Here is a 12,109-nt window from a genome sequence, read left to right as displayed (position 1 = left end):
TGGTGTGGTCCGGGATCTTTATGCACGGCACCAGTATTCCCAGCTCCTGGCGCTCCTCGCACCACTTCCAGCAGCAGCTGATCCTCTTTTCTAGGCATCTTGAGGTGTTGCGGGTGTGGGACCAGAGAGGACAGGTCTCCCCTCTCTCCCAAATTCAGCCTCCAGGGAGCCACTGAGGTAAGTGGCGACATCCTGCTCGGAGGTGGCCCTGGCGATGCGTTTTCTGACCACATCCCGTCCGGCTTCCTCCACGATGCTCCTCACTGTCAGGTCCGGGCACGTCAGTAGGTGGAAGGCCTGGGTGATCACCGCCACATCGCACAGGTTGCCCATCCAAGGTACACTGACGCTGCCCTGCCTGTGGGAAATGTAGATGATGTCAGTGCTGGCCCTCTGGGGAAGGTAGAGCCATTTCCTCACCAGCTGCCTGATGGTGCTGTCAGCCTTGTTCAGGGGGACCTTGGCCACGGCTGATCCCCCGAGGACGAAGGAGATGTGGGGGATCAGGAAGGTATTGAGGGCATTGATCTTTTGCCAGGGGAGAGTCGATTTGGGCCACATCCTGCAAGATCTCTGCAATGGTGTCTTCGGGGGTCTGTCGGACGCGGACTCCTGTGAGTGTGCCCAGGTGTTGCTATACTTCTCCCTCCTCGAGGGAGGCCATGGGCTTGCCCTCGATCAGGAAACGTGATGCCCGGACCAGAGCCCTGGCGCTGCCTTCGACGTGGAGGGAGGCCCACTTTTTGGGGTTGAAGCGAAGGCCCATCCACTCGGCGGCTTCTCTTGCAATGTCGAGCATTCGCTGGAGGCTTACCGAGCTGTCGGCGATGAGGACCATATCGTCCGCATAGGCCAGGATGTTGATTCTCTTGCTGTGCAGGTCAAAGCCAGCTGAGCCGCCGGAGACGGCTCGGATGAGTGGTTCCATGGCCAGGTTGAAGATGATGGGGCTGAGGGGGCAGCCCTGTTTCATGCCGCAGCGGATGGGGATGGTGTCCGTCTCTCCGTCCGTAGTGCGGGTGGTGGTGGTGCAATCCTTGCAGAGATCCTGGAGGATCTGGATGAAGGTTTCTGGAATCCCGAACTCTCCCAGGGTGGCGAATATGTGGTGGTGGTGTATGGACGCAAAGGCATTGGCCAAGTCGAGCCATGCTACGGCGCTCTGCCTCCTGGACTTCCTGGCTGCCTGCATGGCCATCTGAAGAAGGAAGTTGTGCTCGTAACATCCCTCGCAGGATATGAAGCCCTTCTGTGCTGAGCTGACCGCGCCCTCGCCCACGAACCAGTCCATGATCCTTGCCGCGAGGCATCTGGCATACAGCTTGTAGATGGTGGAGCAGAGGGAGATGGGCCTCCAGATGCCGGGGTCATCTCATTCACCTTTTTTGCGGATGAGCACCCTATTTCACATTATTTATATTAACGAAATAAGAAACGTAAATTCTTGATAACACTAGAAATTTAATTTAATATACAGTCTTCAAATAAAGGACATATCAGATATTAAACTGATAAGAACAGATACTACACTTGATCTTAGCTCAGTTGTTCTAGTTTCCTGTACAGTAAGAATAAATTAGAGCTGGCACCTGTGTAGGACTATGACTGTCCACTGAATGCATCCGATGAAGTGAGCAGTAGCTCACGAAAGCTTATGCTCAAATAAATTTGTTAGTCTCCAAGGTGCCACAAGTACTCCTTTTCTTTTTGCGAATACAGACTAACACGGCTGCTACTCTGAAACCTGGCTAAATGACTTGTTTCCTTGCCCTTCAAGCCACAGATATAGAGTCTCTCATGCTCAGTCTAACTTATAAGCCTGTTGTGGGAACTCGTTCACAGAGTTCAACTAAGGAGAAGAAATTCTAGCACCCACCTGAACGGACCAAGATGTTAAATTCCATTGATACCACGACTATGAAATACATCATTCTGAAACATTAATCATTTTCTAGCAGCATGTTAGAGGAGATGACATACATTAGTCCTTCAGCCTGTGAAACACAAGCATTTTCCCCTACATTTTTTCATCAGACCCAGTTCCAAATTTGTTGCGGACTTCTAGGCTTCTTCCCTTCTTTACGTTCAATCCTCTTCAATTTCCCACTGATGCTATTTTCATAGGTTTGGTGGCTTTTATCCTACACTAGGCTTTAATTCAGCCAGTTTAGCACGTGCTAAAGTAAAATTTTGCCTTGAGTAGAGTTATAGAAGGTGTTAAGATTATGTTAGCTAGCTCAGTCTAACCCACCGGTTCTCAAACTGTGCGTCGGAACCCTAAAATGGGTCGTGACCCCCTCTGAATGGGGTTGCCAGGTCTGACTTCGACTTGCTGGGGCCCAGCCAAAGCCTGAGGCTGCAGGCCCCCTCACTAGGGGCTGAAGCCCTTGAGCTTCAGCTTTGGCCCCCCTGCCCAGAATGGTGAGGCTTGGGCTTTGGCCCCCCGACCCAGGGCAGTGGGGCTCTGGCAGGCCCAGGCTTCAGTCCCCCCTCCTGGGGTTGTGAAGTAATTTTTGTTGTCAGAAGGGGCTTATGGTGCAATGAAGTTTGAGAACCGCTGGTCTAATCTAATGTTATCCTGTTAAATCCAACATAACACATGGTCCAAACAGATTGCATGCACTTTTTCTTGCTTTACAGGAAAACAGACCATTTTTTGTTCTGAGTTCTACTTTTAAAGCTTTTCCTCCAGAGCTAGCAAGGAAATTCTTATGCCAAAGTTATTTAAAAACCAAATGATGGTTTAGATGCAGAAACATAAACTAAAAAAAAACCCAGAGGTAGTTGGCACCTTTTTTGAACAAAATACTTGGACTGCAATATTGCCAAGCTGGGTAGCATGCTCTCTTCATGAGCATGCTCTCTTCATAAGAGAATAACCTCACACAAAATGAAAAGGAGTACTTGTGGCACCTTAGAGACTAACAAATTTATTTGAGCATAAGCTTTCATGAGCTACAGCTCACTGCATCCAATGAAGCGAGCTGTAGCTCATGAAAGCTTATGCTCAAATAAATTTGTTAGTCTCTAAGGTGCCACAAGTACTCCTTTTCTTTTTGCGAATACAGACTAACGCGGCTGCTACTCTGAAACCTCTCACACAAAATGCAATTCCTGAGTTACTGACTCCAGCTTCTCCTGAGTAGCACCTTCTCATTTCCCTGGTTCAGCTGTGCTTTCAAGGCTCTCCCTGGCCTTTCCCCTACCATTCTAGCTAGCTTTTTGAGAGTTTGTCTCACTATAGTGGAATTCTTTAGTTCGGTGGACTCATCCTTTCACTTAAGCCTGCAATATCACTTATACCCTTGAACCACTAGGGACCTCAGTTTCTCCTTTGTTGCTAGGGGATTCATACTTGAGTGACTGTAGGCAGCTTAGTCTTTTAAATAAATTTTCTTTTACTTGCTTATGTCTTACTATCAAGCCACTCAAATCCATTGGATACATTTCTCTAGTTCACACAAGCGTATTAACTTATTCTACAAAACTTTGCATGTAAAGCAACTCAGGAACAAATTAATAGCATGAGTTGTGCATTAAAAGCCCTGTTCAGTCAACTTTTATGCCAGCCTGACATATAAACATTTAAAACAATGTAGGATAGCTCAGAGTAAATTTGCTAATACCACCAAGAATACACTTTTCCTTTGTAAGGGGGAAAGGTTCCCATTTGTTATAACTGAAATGACTTTTCAGTAGATGGCAAAGCTTCTCAGCCATTTGCCTACTGTAATTTGCATTGCCATTCATATCCCAGAACACTCTCTTACAGTTTCCACAGCATTTCAGGAGACACCACTGGAAGGAGCCCAATGGTTGAGAGGCACTGCTGATGGCAGACGATCATTTGGAAGGGACTAAGCAAATCTACTTCAGTTTAATAGCCAAACACACACTGACTCATGACCCTCTGAGTCTAGATAAATAGCTGGTAACTCCCTTGTAGATTACTACCCAGAGGTTGTGAACTCCCCTAGATTATGCAGGCAATCACGTGTTGCACCAGTTTGGGATACATCAACATTAACTAAGCAATACCAAATTGTTTACTTTCACATATTCTAATTTCATTTGTGAAGCTGTGCAGTTTTTTTGTGAAAGCCCACTTACCTCCAAAGGCAAAATAAGTATCTGAATTATCAGGGCCAGTAATTATTGGCCTCTGGCATACAGCAAAAATGTACAAGGAACAATTTATCTCTTTTTAATTTAATTCCAGTCCCCTATTTCCCAGCAATTGCACATGGTCACACATTCTAAACACACACACACCTAACTCACAGTGCAACAAAAGAGGCTAGTAATCTCCAAAGCCAGTGCCTCGCTACAGGCCCAATCAAACCCACATGTGGAGGAGACCAAATATTTTGCATTTTGCTTACTGCTAATAATGCTGCTTCACTTCATTAAAAGCAGCTTATCATTTTATCTACTCTCTCTGATTAATTAACCACTGGTTAAAATGAATGAACACTTGATTTCAGGATGCTATTAATGTGTCACTGGTGAGCCACTGCTTACATATTTCCATTATTTTCTTTTTATTCCCTGATCATTCACACCACAGTAACATTGTTTTTCAGACCTCTCTGCTTACCGTCCCTCCCCCTCAAATATGCCACAAAAATGCTTTTTCTTTTTCCCTTGGGGGGGTGGGGGTGGGGGGGTGAGGTGGGGGAGACAGGAGCTGTAACCTAAAACTTTCAGGAAAATGCAATTTAATAGTCTGCATTTTAGAATAATTTCCATACTGACCACAAGAATAGAAATAAAAGAATGGGAAGAAAGACCAGGCTGGTGAGGGCAGGTCAAAAGATACCATTAACACATGCAAATTATTTAGCTATCAGAAGTAGGATATAGTTTTACATGGTAATCACAAACAGTAGCTCCATTAAGAAAACCTACATTTGGAAAGAAGGAAAGAATTCCCTTCCTGAGCCAAATTCCATGTGCTGTATATGAATAGAGACCTGCTACCGTATATACCTGCAAAGTTCACCATGGCACGTGACCCCTGTATCTAGATTTCTAAGAGGGGAAAAAAAAAAATGAAATCACACCATCACAATTAAACTAAGTATTTAAGAACTGCAATAATCCCATTCAAACTTCTGTCTGATAAACAGGACTTCCTGTCACACCTCCAAACCCAATTTTACTCTTAGCTACAAATCAGATCTACATTTTCTTTCCCCTCAATTGATTATATTTATACGACAAAATGCCAAAGAGGAGAGGGCAAAATGCCCTCTTCCTCTTCATTGAAAGGTTAAGCATTCCTTCCCCACACATAAGGCCCACAGTACATTTGACCACCAAAGGGAAATCAGCCCCCTTCCAAAACCTAAATAATAATGGTCTCATGATTTCAGGGACGAAGGCGGGAGGAAATTCTTCTGATCTCCACCAAAAATTAGATATGAAATATTTTAAAGATCACGACTACTCAGGTAAGTAATCCACCCCACCAAACAGACCAGGATTTTTTAATACTTTGTTTCATTACCACCTAGAGGTCTCTTCCAAGATTGGGGCTCCAGAGTGTTGGCAGCCAAACAGGAGTAAGAGAGTCCCTGCCTGAACAAGCTTACAGTCCAAACAGACAAGACAAAGGGTGAGAACGGAAGGACTGAGAAGTACAAGTGATTTGCCCAACATTACACAGCAATTTAGTAACCGAGCTGGGAATAGAAAACTCTGGCCTCCCAATTCCCAGTCCAGTACTTTATCCATAAGACCACACAACCTATTGGGTTAGTTTATGATTTTTGAATCATACAATTCCCCTTTGACTTGGTATTTGTGAATGGGCAAGTTATTGAAATGTACAAGAATCTCACACACTTGTATATACAGAACCGAAGAATGGAGCAATGTGTACACACACCAGAACTTCCTTAACAGCAGGGAACAATTCTGCACTAGAGGGGGAAAAACCCTTTTCATTGCTAATTTCCACAAATGGGATTAAGCCTGACTGGGCCTTAAACTTTCCCATTAGAAGTAATGTGGAACATAGGCAAAAGTAATGATAAAAACTGTCATACACACATATATACATATACGAATATATAGACACACACACATACACTTTTCCTCCCAGTCACTGATTACAGATTAGTTCCACGGGCACACTTTAAAAACTCCCTTCTGTGGATTGTTAGGTTGCACTCTCACAACTCTGCCGCAGTCATCGCAAAGCATATTAGTCACAGCTCCTCTAAGTGAGAAGACAATGTACAAGAGAAAAGATTTTAAATGTATAGCTCTGAGGGAAACTCTTTTCCTGGCCTGGGAAATTTTAAAAATTTAGGGGGGAAACATCCCATTCTAAATCGGACAAAAAGTTGAAATCTTGAAAATTTTCGAGAACCAACAATGTGAAAAAATTGATTTGGATAATTTCAAAATGTTTTGTTATTATTTGGACTTCTTTTTTACTGTAATTAGTTAAATTGCAAAAACAAAGTCATTTCAAACAAAAAAACATTTTTTATCTTAAATTTTTTTTAAAGTATCCAAATTGTCAAAACAGCCCATTAGAACAATTTCAAAACATTCCTCTTCTCCCCTCAAGTTTCTTGTAAATGACACATTCATCAAAATCTATCCTTTCCCATTAACAGTTTTGGATTTGATGAACTGCCGTTTTCTGACAAAATGCATTTTCAAAAAATTCCTAACCAGCTCCTTTTAAATGTAAAGTCTGAAAATATTTGTTATTTTTACTTCTTTATTTCAAAGTCTACTTAGTTAAGATTCATAAAACAAATGTAAGAGACACAGATCTATTCCACTAACTCTGTGCTATGTACTTTATGATGCTGATGGCCAGCCATCATATGTCATGCAAGTAAAAAACTTAGCTCATCTGACAAATTGTCTTCCTCCACATTCTGTGTTCATTTTCTTCTCTTCACTCCAAGTTTTCTCTATCTATGACCTGTCCCCAACTCTACAGACTACAGAGGGGTCTCCTCTTCTCTTATATCAGGGGTGGGCAAACCTTTTGGCCCGAGTGCCACATTGGGGAATAGAAACTGTATGGCAGGTGTGGGAGGGGATGAGGGCTCTGTTTGGGGGTGCAGGCTCTGTGGTGGGGCTGGAGATGAGGAGTTTGGGGTGTAGAAGGGTGCTCTGGGTTGGGACCAAGGGGTTCGGAGAGCGGGAGGGGGATCAGGGCTCGGGCAGGGGGTTAGGGCGTGGGGAGAAGCTCAGGGGTGCAGGCTCCGAGCGGCGCTTACCTCAAGTGGCTCCCGGAAGCAGTGGCATGTCCCTTCTCCGGCTCCAATGTGGAGGCATGGCCAGGCAGCTCTGCATGCTGCTCCATCCGGAGGCACTGCCCATGCAGCTCCCATTGGAGCTCCCTTTGGAGCACTTAGGAGCCAGAGGGGGGCCATGGCGCAGCTTCCGGGAACCACGTGGTGTGGCCCTGACCCTGTGCCCTGGCTGGGGCAGCCCCCCAACCCAGCGCCCCGGCCGGAACAGGGATGAGCCGTGTGGTGTAGCCCCGACCCTGCGCCCCAGCCGGAGCGGGGCCGAGCTACATGGTCCGGCCCCTGAGAACCAGCGCCCCAGCCGGAGCACCGGAGCCAAGCCGAGCCGCGGGTGCGGCCCCTGACCCCGCTCCGCAGCAGGAGCTCACGGGCTGGGTTAGAACGGGTTGCGGGCCATATCCAGCCCACGGGCTGTAGTTTTCCCACCCCAGTCTTATATGGTATACCAAGACTTAGCAGAATTTGACTTTTTTGAATATAATTTTACATTATCAATTTTTATTTCAAGTGTTTTTTCCGATTTTAATTTTCAAAGCTGTGCAAAATTACGGGGGAGGAGGTCAGCCAATAGTTATTTAATGACAGTGGACACTGATGAGATTCAAAATGTTAAAGCTTTGTAACAATTAAAATGTCACAACAGATGGTCAGCATCACATGTCAAAATATACAAAGTAAATATCCTTAATAGGTTAAAAAAAATTCTCAGGCAGATTTTTTTTTTTTACTTTGACGATCTGTAAATTTTGATTACTATTGATAGAAATATTTTTTCCTTGGTTTGTGTGTGGAAAGTGAAATTGACGTTTACTGATATTTACCAATAAAAATCTAATCCTTCCAAGCACAGGCATAACTCAGCGCTTAAAGAGAGCTCTTCAGGCAAAGAGAAAATGCAAGCCTCTAGGAAGTGCTCCTCCTCCCATCCAAGGAGTGCTGCTGAACTATTACAGGTTTCAGAGTAACAGCCGTGTTAGTCTGTATTCGCAAAAAGAAAAGGAGGACTTGTGGCACCTTAGAGACTAACCAATTTATTTGAGCATGAGTTTTCGTGAGCTACAGCTCACTAGTTCACGAAAGCTCATGCTCAAATAAATTGGTTAGTCTCTAAGGTGCCACAAGTACTCCTTTTCTTTTTTTGAACTATTACAGGGTCAATGTGTAGAAAGGCCCCAATTCAGCAAATAGTTTAAGCTTGTGCTTAAGTCCATCCCTATTCATCAAAGTACTTAAGCACACGCATGTGCTTAAAATATAGCATAACTTAAAGTTAAGCAATGCACTTAATGCTTTGCTCAGTGGTGATATACTGTTTAATCAGGATTTAAGGCCTGTGAGACGATTAGGTCTCCAGAGACTGGAACTCCTGGAAACACAAACTCTGCTGTTAATTCATTCTGACTCACAAGTCTGACTCCTGGCTGGGTGCTGGATAGCTTCATAGCTTTGACACTGGATATGTTTCCTGTATTAGAAATCCTAACTCAAAACCGACCTTAAAAGCTTGTTGTTGTTTTTTTTAAAGACATTTAAGCAAATATCCTGCTGAAACACTGCTCGAAGTCTTGAAAACTGTTAACTTGATTTATGTGTGAAAAGAGAAATACAAACAGAGTAAGCTTACCACCGATAGATAAGCTATTACAGACACCGCTTAACATACCACAGCGTCACCCACCTGAAATATGTGAGCTAGAAGCTGTATCACCTTTTCTCTGGAGATGGGTCAGGAGAGAGGGAAAAAATAAAATAAAGAGATGACTTTGCTGCAATCTTGAAAGCACTTTTTTCTTCTCATTATTCTAAGTGTGTCAATTATGAACAGGATCTCAACTTTGTATATGATTTATACTTTCTAGGAGCGAAAAATCTTTGCCCAAGTTTAATTGAAGAAAGGACAAAAAAGGTAACTCCACATATAGCAATGAAACAGCAAATGTTTGGCTACTTAACAATCAGACATTCCCTCCTCCCACGCTCACCCTCAAAAAATACTTAAAAGTCCAGCAAGAATACCTTCCCCCTCCCCCCCCAAAAGGTTTCAGCCCAACAAACTTGGAAGAATTTCCTTTTGCTTCATTTCCCAAATATCACTACCATGTCCCACCTCTTCTCCTAAAGCTTTTCACCCGAAGGGATATACACTGGGTGATAGCATTTGATAGCAGACTCTGCTGCTTAAATACCATACATAAGCAGACAGTTAGAAGCACATGCTGCACTAAGGCACTGTAAAGGAGCTTAACAATGTACATTTCTTGGAGTCTGACACATGGAAGCAGTTGGAAAAGGACAACATCCAAAACCAGCATGATCTCCCGAGACCTCTGACATGTTGGCCAGGTGAAGAATAAAGAAAAGAGGGGCATATAGGGACATGGGGCTTATGCCTGAGCTCCCGGCATAAGCAACAGCTGAGGAGGGGGGAAATATCTCTGACTTGTTACAGTAATGTGAGCCAGCAACAGGAACAGAAGGGGTTATCCAAGGAAAAACCCAGTACTATGCTGAGGTAACAGAGGCACAGACCGAGTACCCTGGCCTAAGAGAAATGGCAATAGTCCTGAAGCAGGGCCTCCACAGGAAGAGACTGGAAATTTAGGGTACATGCAAAGTTTCCAGTGGAAAAATCTAATTGATTATAACAAAACAAAACACAAACAGAAGGCTAACGAGCAGAGGCCCACCAAAAAAAAACCCTCCAAACCTGTGAGATTTGGGTTTACAGGTTTACATTAACCCAGTTCCTGCGAGTTTTGGGGTCTGAAAGAACCCTGAGACTGTAAGCAAGCTCAGCTGGAACTGCCATGTTTTGCAGTGGCTTTCGCCCAGAACTCCAGGTCAGACCAGGCTTGCAAATCTCAATCAATTTGCTCCAAGTTCTGGGTTTGAAATGAACATATCCCACAGCTCTAATAAAGAGTCTGTCTGGGGGAAAGTGAATTTAGGGATTGTAAGGTGGCTTCTGCTAGTCTTCCTTCCCTATCAACTCCTTCTTTCTTACCCGTATGGCTAATTCAGGGAATACATGCCTGAAGCAGTCAGGAGATTCCCATGATTTAGTCTGGCAGCCATGGAGAAAGGTTATCAGCCATTTTTAAATGATTTAGAGAGCCAAGCCAGCTGGGTAGCTGGTGCCATTTTTCAAAGGTGAGAAACGGAGGAGTGAAACTTACCTTTCTACAGTAATAAGGATTAGTGGTCTGGGAGTCTGGCACTCCTCCCTCATTAAAAGATAGGAGACAAAGTGATAGACAGGTAATTACCTAGAAGGAGCCCGAGGGAAATTCCAGGAGACTCCATTAGAATGCTTCAACTGGTCTGTATGTTTCTGCTTGTCTCTTAGTATCAATTGAAGAGCCCCAGAAAAGTAACCGGAAAGGTCCATTGCTTTGTTTCAGAAGGTAATCAGTCACCCAGTAGGGGCCCTTCTAATAAAGGATTTGCTTTCTTCCCCACCGTCCGCAGCACGGTGGCAAGCATGGGACAGAGCTGCTCCAGGCAGATTTGCCTACCCGCAGTTTGTCATTTGGTCAGCAAGTTATACCCTGCAGTATCTGCACTTAGTCTGAGGTTTTACATTTTGCACCAAACATAGTCTATGGGACTATGGATGCCCCTGAATCACAGAGCTAATGATTCATTTAGGAATCAGTTATCGTAGGATACAGAGAGCTAAAGACTTAACAATGAGCTTTCCAAAGGAGCCTAAAGGAATTAGGTGTTCAAATCAACTTGGCTCTCAATGGAACTTGGGCACTTAACTCCCTTAGCATCCCCTGAAAGTCGCAGCAGGAAGTAACAACATTTAAAAACATGTTCCAAAATAGGTTCATCTAAAATGCTTGTAAGGATAGAAACTGTTTTGCAACCATTAACTTGCAGGGCACTGGGGACACGGACTATAAACCATATTCCGTATAAACCATATTCCAAGAAGTGGAAAGATAGGTGAGGATTACATGAGGTCACACCACCATTTATGGCCATGGAATTTATTACATAGAGGCTCACACATACCATATTCTGGCACTTCTGCCTGGAACTAGAAGCATTTAAATACATGACAAACAAGTTCAGTTGGAAGGAAGCACAGCCTAGTAGATAGGGCACTGGATTTGGGCTCAGGAAACCCGGGTTCAATTGTCGACTCTGCCACCAGTCTCCTGGGTGACCTTCGGCAAGTCACATCCACCCATGCCTCACTTTCCTCATATGTAAAAAAGGGATAATGATACTGATTCCCTTTGTAAACCGCTTTGACATCTACTGATAAAAATTGCTATGTAAGATCTAGGTCGGGGTGGGCAAACTACGGCCTGCGGGCCAGATCCAGCCCCTCAGGGCTTTGGATCTGGCCCATGGGATTGCCACCCCCGTGGCGCCGCACCGCTCCAGGAAGCGGTCACACCATGTCCCTGCAGCCCCTGAGGGTGGGGGTGGGGGTAGGGGAGCAGAGAGCTCCACATGCTGCTCTTGCCTGTGGGTACCTTCCCCAAGGCTTCCATTGGCCAGGAATGGGTTGCCGTGGCCAATGGAGCTTCAGGGGAGGTACCCACAGGCGAGGGGAACATGTGGAGCCTTCTGCACCCCCGCAACTCCCAGGGGCCGCACAGGGACGTGGTGCCGGCCACTTCCCGGAGTGGCGTGGTGTGGCATGACACGGGCTGGGACAGGCACGCATGGAGACTTCCCTGCCACCCCGGAGCCGCTCTAGGTAAGTGGCGCTGGGCCGGAGCCTGAACCCCTCCTGCACCCCACACCTCAACTCCCTGCCCTGAGCCCCCTGCCACAACCCACACTCCTCCTGCACCCCAAACCCCTTCCCT

At 45.1% G+C, this 12,109-nt stretch overlaps 1 protein-coding gene and 1 pseudogene across 30 annotated transcripts in view; both read right to left on the bottom strand.

Moving 5' to 3' along the window:
* The window catches only part of ZMIZ1 (zinc finger MIZ-type containing 1), a 480,632-nt gene that overhangs the window by 395,714 nt on the left and 72,809 nt on the right, over positions 1-12,109 (bottom strand). The gene's annotated exons all lie outside the window — the stretch shown is intronic.
* LOC114021189 lies at positions 1,437-1,577 on the bottom strand (annotated as a pseudogene).

Source organism: Chelonia mydas, chromosome 7 (genome assembly GCF_015237465.2).
Source record: "Chelonia mydas isolate rCheMyd1 chromosome 7, rCheMyd1.pri.v2, whole genome shotgun sequence".
Classification (NCBI taxonomy): Eukaryota; Metazoa; Chordata; order Testudines; family Cheloniidae; genus Chelonia; species Chelonia mydas.
Note: the sequence above shows the minus strand (reverse complement) of the source record. Positions and strands in the feature narration are given on the sequence as shown.